The 23,904-nt window shown below is 46.4% G+C and overlaps 1 long non-coding RNA gene across 2 annotated transcripts in view; it reads right to left on the bottom strand.

Moving 5' to 3' along the window:
* Nucleotides 1-7,714: 7,714 nt before the first annotated feature.
* LOC146861001 (uncharacterized) overlaps nucleotides 7,715-23,904 on the bottom strand; it is a 66,495-nt gene continuing 50,305 nt past the window's right edge. For both annotated transcript variants that reach the window (XR_014978899.1, XR_014978898.1), the window contains 2 exons: nucleotides 7,899-7,959; nucleotides 7,715-7,824 (listed from right to left, as the gene is read on the bottom strand). This is a non-coding gene — a long non-coding RNA (uncharacterized LOC146861001). The remainder of the gene's footprint in view (nucleotides 7,825-7,898; nucleotides 7,960-23,904) is intronic.

The raw sequence follows: 23,904 nt of genomic DNA, 5'->3' as shown, positions 1-23,904 counted from the left end.
AGACCAGCAGATTTTCCACGTACAACGACACTTGGTGAACTCGTCTCCCAGCGGTATGCCGTCACCCATCAATGCGCGCAGGGCTACCGCCAGAGGCTCGATCGCCAGCGCAAACAGGAGCGGCGACAGTGGGCACCCCGGTCTGGTACCCCTCCAGATAGGCACGGTTTCTGATATATACAGGCCCAGCCATATCCGGACCGTGGGGTTCTCATACAAAAGGCCGACCATTTGTGTATATTCCAACCCCAGATCATATCGCTGCAACAGCGCTGACAAGTACCTCCATTCCAAACAATCAAAGGCCTTTTCCAGGTCCAACATCAAGCAACCTGCCCTTGGCCACTCGTTTATGCTATCCGTCGCCACTCTAAAAAACCTCTGCAAGTTCAGCGACGTGCTTCGCTTGGGAACGAACACATTTTGGTCACTGTGGACCAGGGCTGCAACCACTGGCGCCAGCCGTTCCGCCAGAGCTTAAGCCAGTATTTTATAGTCAGCGTTGAGAAGCGCCAACGGTCGCTAAGACACCAAGGGCCCGATTCACAGAACAAACTTAAGACTAAATCCTAAACTTAGTACCATTCTGGTATTCACAGAATGCACCTAGTACTTCTGGTATTCACAGAATGAACTTACTACTTTTGCTATTCACAGAATGAACTTAGTACTTTTGCTATTCACAGAATGGATTTACGACTCCTAAACTTACGTCCGCACTCGGGCCGGAAATTCCGGCCCGGAGGCGGGGCTTCCGGGCCGGAGGCGGAGCTTCCGGGCCGGAGGCGGGGCTTCCGGGCCGGAGGCGGAGCTTCCGGCCCGGAGGTGGGGATTCCGGCCGATTTAGCTATGGCTGAAATCTCCACCTCTGGGCCGGAAGCTCTGCCTCCGGTCCGGAAGCCCCGCCTCCGGCCCGGAAGCTCCGCCTCCGGGCCGGAAGCTCCGCCTTCGGGCCGGAAGCTCCGCCTCCGGGTCGGAAGCTCCGCCTCCGGGCCGGAATTTCCGGCCCGAGTGCGGACGTAAGTTTAGGAGTCGTAAATCCATTCTGTGAATAGCAAAAGTACTAAGTTCATTCTGTGAATAGCAAAAGTAGTAAGTTCATTCTGTGAATACCAGAAGTACTAGGTGCATTCTGTGAATACCAGAATGGTACTAAGTTTAGGATTTAGTCTTAAGTTTGTTCTGTGAATCGGGCCCCAAGATCGTTGGATCTCGGTCAGGCTTCAACAGGGATACGAAATACGCCTCACGCATCGAAGGGGCTGGCGCGTTTTCCTCCAGCGCTGCGGCGTAAAGTGCGTGCAATTGAGGCATTAGGGTCTCCCGATAAGCTTTATAAAATTCGTCCGGCATGCCGTCCGGTCCTGGCGTCTTCCCAGATGCCATGGACGCGATTGCCCCCCCTATCTCCTCCAAGGTGAGGGGTTGGTTAAGTTCCTCCTGTTGGGCGGCCGAAGCTGCAGGCAACTGGAGGTGCTCGAGAAATTCCTCTATCTCGAGGTTCGTACCACTAACCCCTGACTGATAGAGGCTCGCATAATGATCCACCACGACCCTATGAATCTCCCTTTGTGTGTACACCAATTCTCCCTCCCGTGTACGCATGGCAGCGATCGGAGCGCAAGGGCCATCTTGCTTTAGCAGCCAGGCGAGCAAGCGGCCCGCCCTATCTGCCGTGACGTGTGTGCGGGCTGTGTGGGCTGCATAGTTATGACATCGCAATCGCTCTAGAAGTTCCGCATTCTGTGTCCGTAGCTCCTCTAGTCGATTGGAGTGGCTACCCCCACCCTCGCGCTCATGCTGCAACAGCTGGGATTCAAGGCGGACAAGAGCCTTCGTTAACTGTTTCCATATATTCCACGTGGCTCCCAAGCAGTGACCTCTAAGTGTTATTTTGAAGGCGTCCCACTCCACCAGCGCGCTACCCGCCATGCCTTTGTTAAGTTCAAAATATGTCAGGATAGCTGTCCCTAATGAGGAGCGGAATTCAGGATCCTCCAGCGCAGCGGGTTGGAGGCACCATGTGGGGATAGGGGGCCGATCAGCCTCCCATCGGAGTTGAATCCGTAAAGGGTTATGATCGGAGTGTGTCCGTCCCAAATACTCCGAACACTCGACCAACGGCAGGAGAGACTGGGATCCCACTAACCCTATCTAGTCAGACATGCAGGTCATGCGTCGCAGAGTAATAGGAGTAAATGCGATCAGCTGGGTGGAGGACCCGCCACACACCTAATAGCGTCCAGTCCAAGAGCCAGTCCGTGAGTGCCTGCACGTTGGACACTGCCGACGTGGCACGAAGGGGGGGGGAAGGATCTATCCTTGTGCACGTCTAGCACTGAGTTGAAATCGCCGCCCAGCAGCCAGGGGAGACCAGCATACGGGGTGAGCGACAGCTGCGTCAGGATTGACGGTTGATCAACATTCGGTGCGTAGATCGAGGCTAACAGTATGTGTTGACCGTTGAGTGTTCCACGTACTAGAGTGTACCTGCCCTCCGGGTCCACTACCACCTCTGAGCTAACGAACGGGAATCCCGCCCTCACCCAGATGAGCGTGCCACTGGCATGAGCGGAGTACACCGTACCATACACCTGTCCTCACCAGCGCCTGCGCAGCCTTTCCAGCTCGAGCTGTGTTATGTGTGTTTCCTGTAATAGGGCGATTCCAACTGAGTGTCTGTGGAGATAGGCGTATACGTGTTGGCGTGTGCATACCGCGGATGTTCCACGTGATTATGTTAACGTGCGTCATTGCTGAGGTGTGCAGATCGGCGGAAGGTCTGGAGCGGAGTGTGCTCTAGTAAGTGCTGGGCTTGCCTGAGCCTGAGTAAACCGGTCTGTCGTAACCATAACATCTTGTAAACTGTGACCAACATAACTTTAGGGGCGAACTTTGCTTGTCCGTTGGTCCAAACCTTGTAACCATGCATATACAGGGACTAGGTCAGTGTGTAGCCTGATGGGGTGTGCATGTAGCCAACAATCTGCTATGACCATCCCCATCTTACCTCTCGCATGCGGTGCGCCACACAGGATACCATTGGTGGAGCCCACCAAAGTGGTGGTGCTCTAGCACAGCCGCGAGCCATCTACGCGTGCGCGAGTGCCAGCCACACAAGGACCCACCGGATTCTGCAGTCCCAAACGCAGCCTGTCTCGGGCAGCAATCAGCCAAGTACGAATGCACAGTGCCCCCGCTAAGTCCCCCCCACTTATTTAACAAACCCCCATATCCCACAATTCAGTACTTGCGTGCACGAACGTCCACAATGTCCATTACAGCAACAACGTCATCCTAGGATCTCATCCGCCGTTTGCGGAGTGACTACGGGCATGTGCAGCTCCTCAGAGCATTCGGATGACGGTGTCGACAATCCACTCGATACCCCAGTGTGATGCGTAGGAGAGTCCAGGCAAGCCGGAGCACTCGGGGAGCCAAGCGTTGTGACTGCTTCCAGTACGTGTTGTCGCTCCAGTCGCATTCTCTCCGGGCTGGGGGCCACCTGTTTGGGTGCTGCCTCGCGGGCGTCCTCCGCCTTTAGTGACGCCTGTTTCTCTTGCCTGAGGTCTTGCCTGAGGTCGCGATGTCAGTCGGATCCCTTGGCCTCGACCCCGTCCATAGGCCCGACTCTTCCAACCAATCCCACGCCTCCGTCGGTGTGTCGAAGAAGTGAGTTTTACCGCCATGCAGTTGTTTCGTCGGCGCTGCACCAGGGCGGTATAGTCCGGGAAAAGCATGATGCGGCTGCCATTGACAGTCAGGTTGTCCAGTTTCCGGGTTTCCCGCAGCACCGCATCCCGATCCCGGTAGTTAAGGAGTTTGAACAGAAACGGGCGCGGACGCGCACCCAGCCGAGGTGAGCCCTCTCCACCGCAAATTGTTTTGAAAGTGTTCCCTGCGGCAGGAGGCCTAGCAGACAGTTCTCGACGTACTGCTCAGGATGTCTCCCTTCTTCTCCTTCTGGCAAGCCCACAACATTGTTGCGACGCGAGCGTCCTTCAGCATCCTCCGCCCTGTCCTCAAGGGCATGTATCCGCTCCATCATGTCCTGCAATGCAGCCGCGTGACTGTGGGTGACCGGCTGGAGATCTTTGAGTACCTGTCCCTGTGCGGTGACCTTCTCAGTTAATTTGCGATGATCCGCATAGAGGAGTGTGAAGTCAGACGTCACTTTATCGATCCGAGTTTCCAAGGATGTCCTGGTGTGTTCCAGTGCAGTCCCTAGCCTCTCCACTGCCGCGAGGACCGTGTCCATTTTGGCAGCCAGCACCGCGGTCGGCGCCGTTTCACTCGACTCCTTCGGATGTGCAGGATCTAGACTTCCAACTCGCATCGGTCCCTGCTGCGCCTTGCCTCGCATACGGCCCATCACGAGTTGCTGCGCCGTGGGCATTCACCGCAAGTGTCCGGTATAGGAGGGACTGTTAGCTGCTTGTGGCAGCAGTCGTCGCCAGACGGTCCGTCGCCCCTGAAGCACCGGAGAGACTCACCATCGCGCGGTCGGGACCCGATGCCGGTCCGGGCGAAGCACGATGCGTGAAAGGGCGGCAAGCGCAGGTCCGCACCGCGCGCGCCCAGGCACCGCCGCCGAAGTCAGTTCATGCGCCACGCAGCACACCCTGGAAGTAGCAGCACAGGGAGTAGGGTGCGCGGCTGCAATAGAAGGAGTGCGTTTCCCCTGCACTTCCCTCGGGCGAGCTGTTGGGCGTCCTTCGTGTCATTCAAGTTGCCCGTGCACCAGCGGGAGATGCCCTGATTGACTCCACCGCATACCCAGCGATCCTCACACTTCCGAAGGCTGCCGTCCTCACGTGTGATTAGCACTGCCCAGTCTTCATCTCATGTTGCCATACAGGCCGCCCCTCACATCTACCTCTTTATTTCAGAGCGCCCGGGCTTTAGAATTCCTATCAGATCCTCCATGTTTATTATAACGGTTTTTTTTAAACAAAAAAAACACAGAAAGTAATGTCAAAGAAATACCTTAAAGAGGTGCTTTTACTAGTGGTCCAACGATTTCAGTAATAAATAAAAATTGTAGGTCGGTAGCAGCAGTAAGATTACCTCAATACGAGGCAACAGAGCAATGATCTCACTGAAATCCCAAAACTGTTACGCAATAGCAGTGTTGAAATTTCCTTCACACAGGGCCAAAATGCAGCAATGCAGGTAGAAACAAATGGGTATATAACTCGTTTAAAAATGGCTGCCGCATCGTGATGACACGTCACATTGAATGACGCTTTGCGCGTGAATGGTTGTACGCATGTCCTAGATTCCAATCAGCGCGTTGTTGGATGCCCCGCCTCAGATTCGCACAATTTCAGCAAAATTAATGCCCCGGCACTCAACACATGCTCAGCAGAAAGGCCAAAAAATGTGCAAGAGCAACGCTCCGTAGCACATCCAAGGAGGAACCGAACTTACGATAATGGCACAGCTGGGCTAGGCAGCAACCAAATGCAAAAAGGCAGAAATGTACGCTGATGACACTGGGCTCCTGAAACAGTTGATGCTCATCGCCAAATATGTAGCAGTGGTGAAGAAGTAATCAGGAGACTTCAAAAAACAATTAAGAGAAAGTTTATTCCTTGAAATACAGGAGTCCACGTTCTACATGTCCTGCTTCCAAGGAATCCAAGCTGCAACTGACATTGCTGTAGCTGGGTGCCATGGAGAAGGAATGCTGAGTGTGAGTTAGAACACATATCAACGTATCCAAATATAAACACAGTGCGAGACAGCCACTGTACCAAGAAAGTAATAACTGAAATGTAAAAAAGCAAGAATGACTTAGTGTATCACTACAAAGACATACACTCCAGGGCACCCTGGGACCTTTGCACTCATCATCCCTTCTTCAAAGGAACAAACCCCATCAGCGAGGGCCTCATCCCCTTCCTCAACACCTCCATCAGCACAGACACATTTCCGGACCCAGGATACATGCAGCGGTAAACGCCCTCCTAAAGAAGGCCTCAGCCAACCCAACCAAACTTGCCAACCACAGAATGATATTCATGGACGTCAATTCACCGAAATGCCTGGGGTAGCAGAAGTGACATCACAAACCCCTTTGACCTTCACTTTCACTAACACACACATCCTTATACACACACATTCGCACTTACACACACTCTTTCTCACATAAACACACTCTCGCCCGCAGGCACGAACATAACATACATTTAAAAGCATTTTTGACTTCAGCTTGGCCATGTAAGGTCATATTCCAGCTAATTGTATTCCACATTGTTATTACACTAATAGTGAATCATAAAATATTATTCACTATTACTGTAATAAAAAAATTGACAGAAAACAAGAAGAGTATAGTTCTAACCGATGTCCATAAGGACAAGCTGCCACTGTGTTCCTGGAACTGATTTTGCCACCTCTGAGGCCAGGGGTCACCAAGGCAGTACCAGGGGTTGCAAGGAGCAAGCCAGGGGTTGCAGCTGTGACCCCTGGTTACACTAAATGATATCCATGCCGACATCCATCCTCCCTTACCTGGCTAAATTCCTGGAAAAAGCCATCAAAAAACATCTCTTGGACTGCATCGTCAATCATTGCATTCTTGACTCCACACAATCAGGTTTTAGACCCAACCACAGCAAGGAACCGCTCTCATAGCAGCAACGGAAGACATCCAGATGATCCTCGACAGGGGGAAATTCACAGTCCTCATCCTCCTAGAGCTATCAGCAGCCTTCGATACAATCTCCTAACCCATTCTGATCTGATGTCTCCACGAGGCAGGCATTCAGGGACAAACCCTCAAGTGGATCTGCATCTTCCTGACTGGAAGAACCTAGGCCATCAATATGCCACCCTACTCGTCTGATATAGTTGAAAGGAACAGTGGTCTCAGGTAGGCCTCACAGGTCCTCGTGTAGCTTGGGCTACTATTCATGGGTGCAGTATTAATCTACAGAAACACTTTCAAAGGGAGTCCGAGCTGGACTCATGAAGCAATGTATGACGGGACACATGGTTCGGAATGACATCACATTTATTAGCAGCATAAATGGAGTATCATTCAAATTTCAACGATAATAGTTCTGGTGCTCACACGAAAAAGTGCAAGTGCATGAAGTGAAAGTGCTTATTGACTTTAAAAGCATTACATCGCATTGACAACAAACTACAAAACTCCATTCTATTCAAATACAATGGAGGAGTTTTGGTTGTGAGGTCGACGGCGTTTCGATCTTATTAACTAAAGATCGTCATCAGGACTGTAGTGTGAGCAACTAGAATCTATAGAGGAAGAAAACAACGGAGTGACCATGTGTCCCGAGAATAAGGACAATTAACAGTTGCACAATCTGTGACTGGGTTAGCTACAGCATTAAAGGAAGATCAGTATATGCAAAGAAAAACAGTTACCTTATATTTGGCTTAGTCAACGTGACGCAAGAGTGCGGAGAATGAAAAGAAGGTAAGTTAAAGAACATGCGAAAGGCGGAACTGAATTCCTATTAGGCATGAATTAACGTAAGGTTAGAGAGGGGAGTTGCAAATGATAGTGATAGACAGTGATGACAATACAACACAGAGGCATTAAAGATGAAGCCTGCACCAGCGGTAGTAGAGAGCTGACTTAGCGCAAAGCGAAAGAGGGTACTTGATGATAGAGGAAGGAAGTGTATCCTATCCTGAGGCATGCAAGAGAAGCCTGCGCGGTAAGGATAAAGCCATGTACAGACCTAAGTTAGGGCGTCTCAAAATTGAGGACGTGGGATTGCAGCCTGACGCGGAGGTAGCGTGGGGCCAATGCCCGAAGCCGGAGGAGCTTAGCGAATTGAATCAGAGTTCCTGAAAAGGAGAAGGAGTATTAATGCCAGGGCGTAGTGAGCTCAAGGGAGACAGCGGGGCTGCGAATTACTTACGGGGTGAGTTCAAATCCAACCAGGGATCCGGGAAGGGAGTCGTCGGCAGCGAGGCAACAATCTAAAAATAAAGAAGGTTGGTCAGGGCATGACAAAGGGAGCAGTCCAAATCTGCCGAGAGCCAACCGGGACAGTACACTTACTTGTGGACCAGGGTGAGAAATGAGCCTGAATAAAACAACGCGCGTGAACCGGCGCGCATGCGCAGAGTGATGCTGATCTAATCTAGTGCTCCTGCCATAAGCAAGCTGACTGAGTGTGGTAGCCATATTGGGTAGGTGCGCGATGGTAATAGGCACAAGAGGGGCCAGATATGGGATTGTGCAACACAGGAGGAATTTAAGCCAAACAATACAAGGAGTAGGGTGCTTCATGATATCTATTAGAATTAAAAGCAGCTAGCATGTTGCATGATATAATGGTAGCTCCACGTGGGGAGTCTACAGGTAGACACACGAGTCAGAGAGGCTCTGAATACCCAGATAGTAGAGCAGAGGGCCCATAGGAAGCTCGGACAGGAACCCAGAGTTGGCCCTAATAGTAGAGGTTGGATAGATAAGCAGGACAGTTAAGAATGGTGTCATTAATTATATACATGATAAAAACAGGTACAGGCATATTATATACAATTGGACTTATAGCAGCTAGTAGGGTATTACAGAATCATGTTCCATTCGTGGAGCGTATTGAGTCCATTCTCAATGGAACGGCAATTGAACATCCATTTGCATTTAAGACTATTAAGGATCGCTTGAGGGTCACCGCCTCTGCTGCATGGGCGAACAATGTCAATGACTTGCCAGTGGAGGTCTTGTTCTGAATGTCCTTTATCCATGAAGTGCTCGACCAGTGGTGCAGTGATGACTTGGAAACGTATTCTGCTTTTATGTTGGCTTATTCTTGCTTTCATGTTCTAGGTTGTTTGGCCAACATAAATGAGGTTACACGGACATTGGATGCAGTAGATTACATTTACCGAATTAACAGTTCGAAAAGAAATTCAGCTTGTGTGTGACTGTGCCATAATCAAACGTTTTCGTGTTTTTTGTGAGCGGGCATGCAGCGCAGTTACCACATTTGAAAACGCCCACTACTGGTGGGAGACCTAGGCACGCCTGCAAAGTGTTATCCTTGCGTGGTGGTTGTTGTGCTCTGACTAAATGGTCCTTAATGTTGCACCCTCGTTTGAAGGAGAACAGAGGAGCTTCATTGGTAATGTTGATTGAGGTTATAAGGGGCCAGTGTCCGGGCTTCCTATGGCCCCTCTGCTCTACTACCTGGGTATTCAGAGCCTCTCTGACTCGTGTGTCTACCTGTAGACTACCCATGTGCTTTTAATTCTAATAGATATCATGAAGTACCCTACTCCTTGTATTGGGCCCATATCCCTCCTCATGTTAAGGAACTCAACTCTCTCCCGATACATAAGCATGCACACTTCAAACTCCTCACCCACTCCTACAAAGCACTCCACAACAAAGACCCTGCCTACCTGAACACCTACATTCATTTGCACCAACTTTCCAGATACCTCAGCTCCCAGTACCACACACCGCATGCATACACAAAAGCAGATCAGTCCTGTATTCTCATACCTGTCTCCTAAACCCTAGAACAACCTCTCTCAACATATCAGAGCCTCCTCCCCCCCTCTTGTATTCCGCAAGAAGCTGAGACCATGGCTCTTCAAGTAAGGCCACTAGGGTAGGGTGATTAGTGCTTGGATAACATAACATAAAGAAGAAGAGCAATCCGATAGAAAGAGTGTGGCCAGTGTGCAACACTTACCCAACCAGAGGGAGAGCAGGACAGAAAGAGCACATGAAAGAAAGCACAACTGCGAGGAGAACAGACACATGGGAAGAGTGACGAAGGCGAGAAGAGAAAGAGCTGCTTGGCTTACGAAAGTTACGAGTGTGTAATAATTACACACCCAGATTATTGAAAAGTGGGGAAGAATGAAAGACTAGAAGAAAGAAAGAATGAAAGGCGAGAAGATGATAAAATGAGATTTGGATTGAAAAAGGAGGATGGGATGGAGGCGGGAGGAAGAATGGGAAATCCTGCACACTCTCCTGATACTCCTCTTCTTCCTCCAACTTGCCTATCGTTCCTTCCCTTCATCTCCTCCTTTACCGTATTCTTTGACCCTTGAATCATGCAACAGTGAAGGGCCAAACTATTAAGCCTGGGCAAAGCAGTACGGTACGCTCGCGTAGTTTGCGAAGTTTGCGCTACTTCGCACTACGCGAATTGCACGTAGCACAGTGCAAACACGCGTAGCGTAGTGCAGTGGTCATTTTTTGTTTGCTCGCGGTCCTCAACGTCAAGTTGGCGACCGCGAGCAAGCAAAATGACATCCCGGTGAGACTTTTTCCTCGTTCGCAATCAGCAACATCAAGTTGGCGATCGCGAGCGTGGAAAATAAACCTCCCGGCGAGATTCTCAACGCGGGGAGGTTAGGTTTCTCATTGCGAGTGATCGCATATGCTCGCGATGAGAAACTACCAGTCCGCGTTGAGAAAGCTGCCGCTCGAGTAAAAATCTACTCGAGCGGCAGAAAACTACAGCTTGCACTGTGCAAGATGCCGTTTTCAATGATTGCACAGTGCCGGATGCTTGTCCGCACTGTGCAATCATTGAAAACGGCATCTTGCACAGTGCGAACAGGGTACTACGCAGTTCGCGAAGTGCTACGCGTAGCTCGCGTAGTGCGAAGTGCACTTTGCGTAGCTACACGTAGCACTACTTCGCGAACTACGCCCAGGGTTACAAACTATATGGTATGGTTGACTAAATTATGTGGCCCATTAATACACAAGGCACCCCAAACACTATGCAAAATACAAGGGTTTCTGAAAAACAGTATAATGATACACTAGACTCTATTGAACATGTTATTCAGCAGCAAATCATTTTTATGATTAGATTCCCTTGTAACTCTAAGAGTAAAATTGTGTGCACATGTATGCTTGTTCTCTGCTGAATGCATTGCTGTTGGTGCACTCAGCAGAAAAGAAGCATACATGTGTGCACTCCTTGTAATAAAAGATGTGTCTTTATTATTCTACGTATCCCTGTTATGTTTTAGAGCTAGTCCCTATGTGTGAGTATGCTCTGTGTTCACACTTCGGCCTTTAGAAGCTCATCTTTGTCTTAAAAAGAGCCTGGAAGCACTATGGATTCCAAATTATAATCTAAAGGGCATATTTCCAAAGAGTTCATGCAATGCAGCATAGTAGGTGAAGTTGCTGAGATCTGTTGCATGAAAAGAAGAGAGCAGAACTGCAACATATCTTAAAAGAAATGGCACTGTTCTACTCTCTCTATGCACAGGAACAGTTGTGGCTGCCTAGCACCAATGCAGGAACGCTTGTGCCATAATGCAAAGGTATCTAGGCTAAGGTCAAGATAGTTTTTTGCAGGAAGGGAACCTTTAGCCACAAAAACTATCCATTGAGGCTATTTCCCCTTTGTATGTATGCTGCAGGATGCTGTTCACATGCAAAGAGGAAATAACTAGGAGAAAAGATAAAGATATTTCTCCTCTTTATACTAGCCTCAGGCAGGGGCACTGTGTTGCTGCAAACCCATGTCTACAAGTCCTGGTAGACTTGGGTTTGTGTCAGAATCCATGGGTGGATCCCGGGAAACACCCATGTTGCTTGAAAATAAAATACCTTGACAAAATAAGACACAAGAGGTGTTTGGCAAACAGGAACAGGAACTTACAATCGATCTGAAATGGGTTTATATAAAATTCATTGAATGTCATAAACAGTTCCAGCAATCCTTTTTTGGTAACAAATGTGAACTGCTGTCTGTGGGGTCATAAATTAATGTATCTGATAGGGAATCCAGGTGCGGACACAATGTGGCCAGTGGGTACATGTACAGATCTCCAGCATGAGGAGCGTGTGATCACTGCGTGTACTGTGTGTGCTGTGTGTGCTGTATCCTATTCACTATATGGTCCTAACTTTATGTGACATCTAACTTCATAGTGTTTTGAGAGAGCGTGTACCCCTCCGGCCATGTGTGCTTTATGGGGCCATTTTCCCTGGACCATTGTGGTGTGGCCGCGCCTATCTGTGGGATTTCCTGTTCGTACGTTTGTCTGCTGGCTATATGCCACCCCACCTGTGACCTGTCAATCAGAGACGTCTGGCCTGGGTCTCAGTGCCTGCATAACTTCGTATTTCTGAGTCAGGCTTAACATGAAGTTCATACGTTTTTATACATGAATGTATCATTATTCATTTTGACATCGACTTTCTCAATATGAACACCCATATACCAACCATTGAGCACCTGCCTGTTGCAAAGTAATGGCAAGGCAGCGTTATTCTCTACATTGCTTGCTTTGCTTTGTAAATACCACAAAGGATCATGTGTCGGGACTGCATCAAAAAAGTGATGCAAACCTAAGGCAAAATCTTTTAGAAATCTGACTCTCAGAGTGTTCCTGGCGATTATTGATTTAAGGCATCAAAAGTTAGAAGGAGAAGTAGAATGTTTGGGAATGCCCCCTTGAAATAATTACTGCTCTCGAACAATGTGTCTGGCGTAATAGGAATGTAGACGAATCACGGGCAAAAAAATATTTGCGCAAAGAATAACTCATGTTTGCCTTTTTTGAATTCCAATTAAATATTTCGTGATGCAGTCAAAATCACTTCCCAAGTTCTTTCACTGGACAAATTAGCATGGCCTGGACTACAGTTTCACCAGCTTGGTACCAGTTTAACACCTGAAAATACTGGCGCACAACAAAAAGGTGACCAGTTAAGCTTTAGAAAATGTCTCCCACAGCATAGCACCATTGGTGCCAAATTTCTTTTAATAACGTGTGATAGGCTTTTATAAAATGTATACAGCAGATGGTGGAATACGTGGCAAAGTACAGTAAATCCATTGCTACATGGATATTGTTGAAGCACCATAATCGCATAATTCCAGTTGCCCTGCCTATACCGTGGGACATACGTCCATGGCTATGATGTTATACCCTTACCCCTGCCTATATTCCAATACCTCTGCTCTTGCAGATGCCGTAATACCTCCATACCTACCTATATCATAGTATCTCCACCCCCGTCTTCACCCTGTTACCTCTACCAGTTTCTATTCTCCAAGTACCTACATGGCTTCTTATAGCCCAATACATTTATTCTCGCCCCTTTGCCTTGCTTATATCCTAGCATCTCTATTTTTATTTATTTTTTTATATTATTTTATTTGTCATAGCATCAAGAGCATTTTGACAGGCAATGCCGTACATAGCAGCAGTTACACGGTGCATAAAGAACTATCAGCAATAATGGGAAAATATAGACGAGGTTATGGAATGGATGGTTGGTAGATGTTGAACACAGATGTGACAGTACTAGTATTTCGTATCTATACATCTGCTACGTCAGATTGTTTTCCAAAATGTTTTTATTGAGTAATTTCCCAGAGCATACAATTGCAAAGCAGCGGTGTGTATTTTTCTGAATTGCCTGCCGTCATTTGTCGTTGTTTGGCAGCCCGCGTCATGTGTCTTAGTAAAGCCTAGTCTGCTGCTGTCATTCCACCTAGGTTGTCAGGCCTCCCCTTCAGGCCCAGCAGCATTAATCCAGGTTTGGCTGGACTGGGGTAGTCTAGATTCCCCTTTATAAGCCCCAGTATTTCTTTCCAGAAGGTTTGGGTCACTACGAAGGACTACCATATGTGACTCCATGTGCCATGTTACTGATGGCAACACAAGCACGCGCCAGGAATAGAAGAGAATATGCATTTATGCATTTAAGGCAAGTGAGTGTCAAGCATCACTGGTACATTTGTTTGTAAACCTATTATTTGTACAGAATGCTGTGGTGTATCTTCACCAAAGACTTCCCCGTGGTTTATCGGTAGCTACTGTCCTAGTGTTGGAATTCCAACCACGATGAAAGGCGAATTTCCGGGTGGCTTTGCTGTTTTGGTCCGTTTGGTACATATATAAGGCCCTTATATATGAAGGGTTTCATAGGTCCCTGCTTATAAAGGTCACTTAGGACTCCCCCACCTCGCCCTCATGAGCAGGCCCGCACCTTACTGCTGGGAAAAGTTCATGTTTGGAATAAGAGGCGTTGGAGGATGGGAAAGTCATGAGCCCTCGAGAACAGTAGTTTTTGTCGGGCGGAGACGTGTTCCAGAGTCTGTGCCGCCATTCTATACCATGGACTGGGATGCAGCCTAGAGTAATCACCAGTGGCTGAGATTCATTCAAGTTTTCCATCCATCACTTCTTTTGTATGTTTTCTCTGGTCTAGTCAAGGCAAATCCTATAGAGGGCGGCACGCTATGGCCCAGTCAAGTCCAACCATGTTTTCTCTCTTTCTCTCCCCATCCACTCTGATATATAATGTAGTTGCACTGTCCAATAATATCCAACTATGTGAGGGCATCCTCCCTGCCATTGGGAGCCTGGCTGAAATGTGGGTTTTTTGCCTCCACATATGAATTCTGAGAGTCTTTTTGCCAGGTACGTTTGTCCCCAAGGGAGAAGGGTGTTGGGAGGGATTGAAGCAGATACAGTATCCTAGAAAGGATCTTCATTTTAACAACACTGATCTGCAACGGCGGGGATTCATTGAGTGGGCTCCAGCACCTAAGGTCCTCTCAAATATCCATGCGGAACAGAGACCCGCTGGCATTGGTCCAGTTCTCCAAGCGGTTAGCGATGTTGAGATCCGGGTATCAGACGGAGTTGTCTGCCCAGTGGAAGAGGGCAAGACAGCAGCTTTGGGACATCTGCAAGTGGTATCGGGATATTCAATAGTTGTGATTTCTTTTGTTGACCTTAAAACCTGATAAAGGCTGCAACTCGTCGAGTAGGTCACCCCCTTCTGTTAAGGATCCAAGGGGTTCAGATGGAGTAAGAAGCAAATTGTCTGCCGTAAGACAGGCCTCCTGTAATTCTCCCCCAAAGGGAATGCCACTCACCCCTCTTATGGTTCTCCTCTGGATAGCCAGAGGTTGACTACAAGAGCGAAATGGCGGGAGAGAGTGGTGGATCACCAGTAACCCTATCAGAGGCTGAAGGGATTTTATATCTTGCAAGGATCTAGCCCTTCATTTTCAGACCCATCCATAATTTATCTAGGATCCCTTCTAGGAAAGTCCAGCTGATTTAGTCAAATGCCTTCTTGGCATTGAGTGATAGGATCATAGCTGGGATGTTCTTCCTTTGCGCTTTTTCAATGAAGTAGGCTAGTCGTATTAATATTATCTATTCCTCGTCTGTTATGGATGAACCCGACATGGTCAAGGTCGATCAGGAGGGGCAGGAGGGGCTCCAGGCGCATTGCCAATATTTTATTGAAAATGTTTGAGTCCATGTTTAGAACCCATGTAGTCCACGAATTGTACAGGGCTCTTTCCAGCTGTGTGAATTAACATTATTTCTACTTCCCCCTTAGTGGGATATAGGCCCGTGAATTTAGAGAACAGGTAAAACAGAGCGACCATTGGCTCTTCCACCACAGGTTGGAATATTTTGTAGAATTCTCTACGGAAGTCAGTTGGGACCAGGGATGTACCAGGACCCAGAAGGCATAGAATTTAGCACTTGTCTTAACTCTGAGCTGTCTATGATGCCTTCTAAAGGAATTCCTCTGCTCTGGATAGAGGTGTGTCCAATTGCAGTGTTCAAGGTACCTTCGTATGTCAGCTGGGTGTTCCTCTCCTCTCATATAAAGACAGGAAAAAGTGCCTGAGTGTGTCCTGCTTTATTGCCCCGAACCATCGCCTTTTTAAGCTTAAGGCTTGGCTTGTCATAGTATGATAGATAAGATGTAGTTGCTGAGTGGTACAGAAAGTTGAGAAATCAAGATGACAGTGCTTTAGATGAAGTGTACCTTCTTGCCCACCAAGGGGGGAATTCTGATGATGTACACAGCCCCGTTCTGGGCCAATCGGCAGAATGCGGCGAAAGAAAGGGTGACGGGAGCTTCTGATAAAACAAACAACTGGGCCTAGCACACCGACCATGCCATGGGGGACGGGGGCGCTGCAAAGGCAACCTGCAAGAGTCACCTACAATACATTGGGTCTAAACTAGAGGGACCCTTAACCGGGAGTCCTCCCTCAGGCTGCCATTGTCTTCCTGGTATAATTCTGTCTAGCATTTGACCCAGCACTGGAACTGGGATTCATGTTGCTCCGTCATCCGCTGCACATTTCCCCAACTGTAATAATGGGCTGTTTTTTCAGAAAGGGAAAGAGAAGCCAGCCACAACCAGCTCCATCCTCCCAAGCTGTTCCAGTAGTTACCAAGGGTGGGAACAGCTGCACTCCAACCACAGGGTCCCTCTCCAGGTTAACTTAGTCGTCAATGGCCACTAGCAGTCCATCCAGCCATCTGTAAACACAGTCTCCCCATATGTTGTCCCCTGTTGAGCCTGTCTTGCTGCTCCATTGGAAACTGCCAATGATAAGGCCCCTGTGGCACAAAACGGTGTTCGAGTGAAACAGAAGGCCTCCCATCTTCAGTTTTGCTCTTGCACCCAAGTACACCCAGGTACACCTGGGGACCTCAGTGTGCCATTACGAGGGCTGCACACACCCAGTGTCAGGCGGCAGCAGCTTAGGGTGAAGTTTAGTTGTGGCTGGAGCCATTCAAGAAGGTATTCGTGATCAGAGAGAGAGTGCGGTCGGCCGCCTGTCCATCCTGGTGCAGCCTCAGTACTGTGGGTCATTTGGGGTTTCCCGATCTCTCACCTCACGATCCACCACCTCCCCAAAGTAGAGGTGGGGGGATTTAGGGGTGATTTTAGTGCTGGATGGTGTGCTAAGTGTTACTGAAGTGGTTGGGTCAGAGAGGAGCAATGTGCCCTGCTTCCAACTCCATTCATGCTTGGCCATGCCCCCCTCGCTGTCTCAACTTTAACAGAAGCAAGGTATGAATGTGGTTAATCCATTGATGCTCAAGACTTGATTCAGCCAAGTCAAGTGTAATAACCATCTGCATATCTCTGTTCAATAGGCAGTGTATTGAATGGCCCCTTATCATCCACTATCAAATTCATCCACAAGTCAACTGGCCTCGGAACATACCTACAACTGGTACACCATCCTCAACATCTAGTACATTTCTTGGCTCGGTCGAAATAACTTCACCTTTGCCTCAACATTTCTGTTTGTGCTTGGCCACTAGTAACACTCATGGGAGTTCTTGATGAGACTGTCCCCAGATACCGATGAGGGGCTTCACTCATTAAACGTGTCCTCAGTACACAAGACGGTACTAGCCTGTGTTAAGCAAGCACCATCTTCACATAGACATGAAATGTTTCTGTCACTTGTCCATATGGTCCCATTGCTCCAATACTATTCATCGTCGGTCAATCCCCTTTTCACATACGTCTTATCACGTTTCAGCACCTCATCCCTTCTGACATCTCTTTTCCAAAGAGGATAATCCAGATTCTCACACTTGTGCTACATCTCTGGACATAAGCCATTAAAACATTCTTGTTATCCTTCCACACATTCCCCTGCCTCTGCAATGGAATGGAATTTGTGACAGAAAATCAGCTGGCATGTTCTTACTACGTGTACCACCTTATTGTTGCACCCTTACATCTTGTTTGCAATCCAAGCTAACTTGGAGAACAGTGTACCTGCTCCTCAGACTAACAACACACCCATTGAAGGATTATAGTTAGTCCATAACTCAAATCCTATACCTCACACCAATGTCGATCAGTTGGCACCACACATGCAAGAGTCTCATTTTCAATAACAACATAATTTTCCTAGGGATATCCCAATTCACTCTTTCTAAGACATTAGAACAATAAAACAATGTTTAATCTTGTGAAACTACACCGAAGAATGTATGGGAATCTTGTAAATCCCCCTTTTTAAAATAATTACTGTGCCCCTTCTCAACTTGATGCAATGACAATAGCCTTTTTTTCATCCAGTCTTTACTTCCAACAATCCAACTAAATTCCTTTACCATGTTCTCCGTTAAATCTATTGCACCAATGGACCCTATCTGTAACACTTGGTTCACTGGAAATTGATGTAAAATGATTCTCCACGCCAGTTGCCCCTGACATCCTACTGCGAATTCCCTCTCCCTGATACATATTGTTTGGCCACTGCTTTCCTATCCTTAAATTTAACTTCTGCCTTAAATGATCCCATACGTTTTGTCTCCTCTCTGGGGAAAGTCTGCCACTAACCTAAGCACTCTGGCTCCCTACAGCCCTCTAGTAAGTAAAGGGTAGCACATCGATTTTTCTGCTAATAATCCTACTTCTACAGTGTCTACATTCACTTGGCACAAGAGTGGACCCCTGCATTCACTTTGACCTTTCACCATGCATACTTCCACTACATTATCTGTCCTAAACAGCATCCCCTTTCGAAACTTACCTATTCAATTGCATCTGTATACGCTTTAGTCTGCACACTTTTTCAGATTGTGTATAATTTCCATGTTACATTTAATTCTTTCTGATAGCTAACATACTTGAAAATGTGTTTGCTGGCCAGTTGCACCATGTGTTGCACTTCCTTCTTCTCACATCTTTATTTTTCCATTTTTAGGTTGTTGCATAGGTTTGCTTACATCATTTTGGGGTCATTCAGATAGTTGACCTAGTAATACATTTTGGCTGTTGCTTACCATTAGCTTTGTGGTTTGTAACTCACATTTTCTGACTTTCTATTTGCTGAAGTTATTGGCTTTAGGCTGTCCAGGTTAAGTTAATCTCTGCTGTTGCCCAAGTCTTGTTTACTGTATTCTTCCACACACTTGCTTTCTCTAAACAGGCTTTTTATATCTTGTTCTTATCTTGTCACATTTGCTGGGCATTCAAAGGCAGGAATCAGATGTCAAGCTGTGTCTTCAGAGGGAGCTTGGTGTTTAATTTGCTTTCACTGACTTCAAAGTGACAGCGGTTTTAGGAAAGAGGACTGCAGATTACTCACCCCATGGAGCCCGCTCGTGTCCCTTCTATGCTCCTTTTTCCGAGGCTGTAACATTTAAATAGCACATCATGCAACATGCGGATGACAGATTTTTATTTCAGCTAGATATGTAAGTGGATTACTGCTTTTAACACAGAGATTCCTTTTAGGTCGCAGCTACCAGACAGCGCAGCTGTGTGGTATGCAAAATACATCTTGGGGAGTTTCAGAAAGTTGCCCTGGAAATGCATTCTGTCTATTACGTGTGAATGGTTTTGTGGTTTATAACTCATATTTTCTGGCTTTCTCTTTGCTGGCTTTATTTGCTTTCGACTGTCCACATTGAGTTTGTACCTCCCCATGCCAAAGCCATGTTAACAGTAGTCTTTCACGAACTCGTTTTCTGTAATAAATAGGCTTGTAAATCTTGTTCTTATTGCATGCCACTTGCTGGGCTTTCAAAGACCGTAGCGGCGTAGTCAAATGTCAAACTGTGTCTTCGAGGGAGCCTGGTCTGTATTTTTCTTTCAGCTGACTTCAAAGTGAGAGCATTTACAGGAAAGAGGAGTGCAGCGTGCTTTCTCCATGGAGCCTGCTTTTGCCCTTTTTAAAAAAATATGTTTTAGACGTGGCCATCTCAAAGTTTTCTTGTTCTTCAGCTGCACAAAAAATCTGCCTTTCATTCGTGGGGCATTAAGTTCACTATTGACATTGTATGTGTGGGTGGAAGCATGAACGTTTCTAAAATCATGTTTGAAAACGATTACTTACGAAATAAAACTTGCACTGATTTAGTCTAATGTACTAGTACTACTAAGATGAAACAGTTTTGCATGTGAATGAAATACATTTTTTGGAATTTTTGCAGAGACTTTTTCAAAGTTAACAAGTTTTTTGCAAAATGTCTTTACAAATAAAGGTGGCCCAAAAGTTAAGTATGAAGGACACCATTGTTACTTGCTTTGTTTCCTGTCGATTAACTTGTAAATAAATGCTTGCCCATTTACAATGAGGGCATGCAAAGTTCAGTAGGGTGTATGCTGACCGCACTGATTTAGTCTGATGTACTAGTGCTACTAAGATGAAACAGTTCATATTTAACACACTTTTTGCCAAATTCCTTTTCTTTGGTGAGTCCATTTAATTTGTGAAACTGCCTTTTTAGGAAAAAACTGCATTTCTATCGCAGCGTCAGCCTAACGTATGGTGATCTTGGGCAATTTGCACAGTTTATGGCCCATTCACTGGCAAGCACAGGATAAGATCCTTTCACAGGAAAGAGCCAGCCACATTGTAACACAACTTAACAACAATTGGTTTTCACCTTGATGTGCAAAGCATATGCTTTATTTATGACATCTGTGGCAACTGGTTTTGGAGAGTTGGATACATTTAAAGGCACTTTTTACGATAACTTTTGTGTTTATACTTAGCTACACAACAACGATATATATTTTAATCGGTCCAGGAAACCCACTGAACACAAATTAGTTCTATACGTTACTACTAAACAAGCGGTCACAAGTGCAATTACCTAGCAGGCACGAGGGTCATAATTTGAATGGTGCAGCAGGTGCAGTGGCACAGGGGTCAAAAGGTTTAGGAAACCCACTGAACACTGATTATTGCCATATTTTTGTATTAAACAAGCAGTCACAAGTGCAATTACCCTGCAGGTACTAGGGCCATGATTTGAATCGTGCAGCAGGTGCAGTTGTGCAGGGGCCAAAAGATCTAAGAATCCCACTGAACACCAATTATTGCTATCTTTACTACTATCCCTAACTCAGAATCAGCTCTGGCTGCTATTGCCTCGCTACCTAGCAACCGTCTGCTTACCAGTGCCCCCTGTTATTCCTCCATCACACGCCCTCACCCTTCCTCTCTCTCCTCATGGGCTTCGTCCCTCACAGGCTTGGTCTTCTCCTCACCTAGGACTCTGTCAAACCTTAAAAGTGTACGGATCACCTTTTTTCACAGTACAGGCAGCTTTTATAAAAAGCACTTAAAAGCTCTATAAAGTATTTCAGCACTTTATTAGAGCACCAGTTATATTGCAAAACAACACTTTTTTTTATGGCACTGGGGAAATTACATGATTTGGCCAGTATTACAGGAGGTTGAGCCAATGCCGAGACTCAAACCCAGTTCCCCAAGTCAGCATTCTTTACATTATTTCACATCTTTATTATAGTAATCTGCAACATGTATAAAGTTGACAAAGACAATAGGTAGGCGAAACCTATTGACTTTGCCAATACTTGTTCTTTATTATTATATATAATACGATCTTGAAATACATACCTTCAGGATGTGTGCTATACGAAATCCTCTCCAACATTTGATTTTACTGAAATGTCCATGTAGAATAGCAACCCAGACCATCCAAAGGGGGCACATAACTTCTTAGTTCACGCTTGTCATTGTCTGGGTGGGTGGAGGCATGAATGTTTCAAAATCTATGTTTGAAAACTATTTCTTAAAAAATAAATTACTTGTACTGATTTAGTCTGATGTACCACTACTACTAAAATGAAACAGTTCTGCGTGTGAATAAAATACATTTTTGGAATTTTTGAATTTTGTTGCATGATTTCTTTAAAAATGAAGGTATCCATCCTCTCTAGGGAATAGACTTGCCCGGCGTACCTGCGCATTCTCAAATTAATAACTCTTTAACGGGGTGAACCTGAGGTCTCATAGTTCCAAGGTTCCGGCCCTACTGATAATTATGTCTCAGTGTTGTGCAAGCTCACCATGCTCTAGTTGGAAGAGGTGGGGTGGGCATGGGTTTTGTTTCACACTAAATGTTTTGTTTAGTTATATTATATTCTTGGCACGTAAAGCTTTCTTTCACATCCAGCAATACAAGGTCTAGATCAGGACTACGCCCAGCTGTCTCTGGTAAGCCCACATTTTCGCTAAATCGCCATGACATAGCTCCACTGTTACATACGCAACGCCGGCCCACAATGGGATGTAGGCGATACGCTGTGTATTAAATCACTCCTCTCATGATCGATACCAGATAGATCAGTCTTTGCCTTTGGATGTGCACTGACCTTTCGCGGCCGGCTCATGGTGGGTTGTAGGCGGATTGCTGTGTATGTGCCTTTCTTAGTCAATAAAAAAGATTTGATTCTAAAAATGAAGGTGGCCCAAAAGTTTACTGTGCAGGACACCCTCGTTACTTGCTTTCTTTCACATCGATTAGCTTTTAAATAAATGCTTGCCATTTTGACTTGGGTTTCGCATGCAAAGGTCAGTAGTGCGCTTTCTGTTCCCAGACTATAGAACTACAGGAACGTTATAGTATAGATTATACAGCAGTGCTGGTATCAGTGCAGCATAGCTGCAAGTAAAAAAGAAAAAAACGCTATAACGCAGTAAATGCTGGCTGTATCATAAAGCTTTTTTTCTTTACTTTCAGCCATTTGCAACACGGCTAGAAAACAATGGCAAAGCCAATAGATCTCACATTGGCAGGACCTATTGGCTTTGCCAATGCTTGTGTTACTTGCAGTTAATAAATTGTAATCGGTATAAAATAGGACAGTGAGCTATGAAGGACATGTGACTCCTAAATCTTGTAATCCTCACTGTTTTGCAACGAACATCTTGTACATTGATATACATACTTACATGATTTATTGCCAATGTGTAATATGTCTGTTATGTAAAGCGCTCTGACACCCTGCACTGGGATGAGTAGCACTATAAAAGAAATAAAATAGTGGTATTTACATTGTTATTCGTGCAACTACTGAGACAGACCAACACATCTGATATTCTTACAGTGCATGCATTTCTCTTATAAACAGGGACTGAAGAAAGTCAAAAGCATGCCTCTCTTAAGCACCTGTGAAGTGACAACGAGCTGTGGGCCTTTCTTTCCCTCCTTTCCATTTGCATAAGAGTGTCAGCCTGCAGACGGCACCCAGCCAGGATCAGATTCAAACAAAAGTAGGCCTGATGGCCCCTTAATTTCAACCTTTATATTTGGTCCAGCTGGAGGTGAAAATAAATGAAAACGCCCCCTCCCCACCTGGATGTTGCTGCTTATATTGAAACCAGACAACAGTGCAGGCACTGCTAAACGTGTACCAGTGTCAGAAAATTACACTGGTACAGATTCAGCATAGTTAAATAGGAAAAGTAATTCTTCACAAAGAACAACACAACATTACTGCTCTTCTAAGCATCTCAAACCACCTCTTTCTTTCCTATTCTTTGAACACACACTTCCAGGAGCTTACTTTATTTTCAAACAGCAAGTGCAGTGGCACCAGGACAATAAGACCTCATGGAAACATTACACCTTCGCTAGTATTTCAGTTTACATTTTGACCAGGCAAAAAGAACACAATTCCTTTACTTGCACTAAGGGATACCAAACACCGCTTACACCAGAATATACATTTTGATCTCAGCTCAATGATAAATACAAAGTATGCCCTTTCATAACTATTGTTTACTAACCCCACATCTTATCAGCCTGCTTCGGGGCGCACACACCAACAACACACCTCTCTTTATCGGTCATTCTGAACTACACTTACCACACCAGACATTACATTTGCCCAGAAGGTACAGTGGCACCATGCCCAACACAAACACAATGAACCTAAACCACGCTATACCACTCTACTCTGCGTCACTCTATTCTCTGCCACTCCACTCCACTCTATGCCACTTTACTCAATGCCACTCCACTCTCCACCACTCCACTCACTCGTCTGTCTGCCACTCCACACCACTCTGTTCTACGTCACTCTACTCTACGTCATGCTATGCCACTCTACTCTACACCACTCTACTCTACTCCACTCTACCGCACTCCATTTTACTCTACGTCACTCATTCTACTCTATGCTACTCCATTGCACACAGTGCCACTCCACTACATGCCACTCCGTGATACACTACGCCCGCCACTCCACTTTGTGCCCCTTTACTCTACTCCACACCACTCTACACTACACTATACCACGCCGCTCTATGCCCCGGTACTCTACTCAACTCTACGCTACTCTACCCCACTCCAGTCTACTCTACACTA

Source organism: Triturus cristatus, chromosome 3_1 (genome assembly GCF_964204655.1).
Source record: "Triturus cristatus chromosome 3_1, aTriCri1.1, whole genome shotgun sequence".
NCBI lineage: Eukaryota > Metazoa > Chordata > Amphibia > Caudata > Salamandridae > Triturus > Triturus cristatus.
This window is presented reverse-complemented; position numbering and strand designations above follow the sequence as displayed.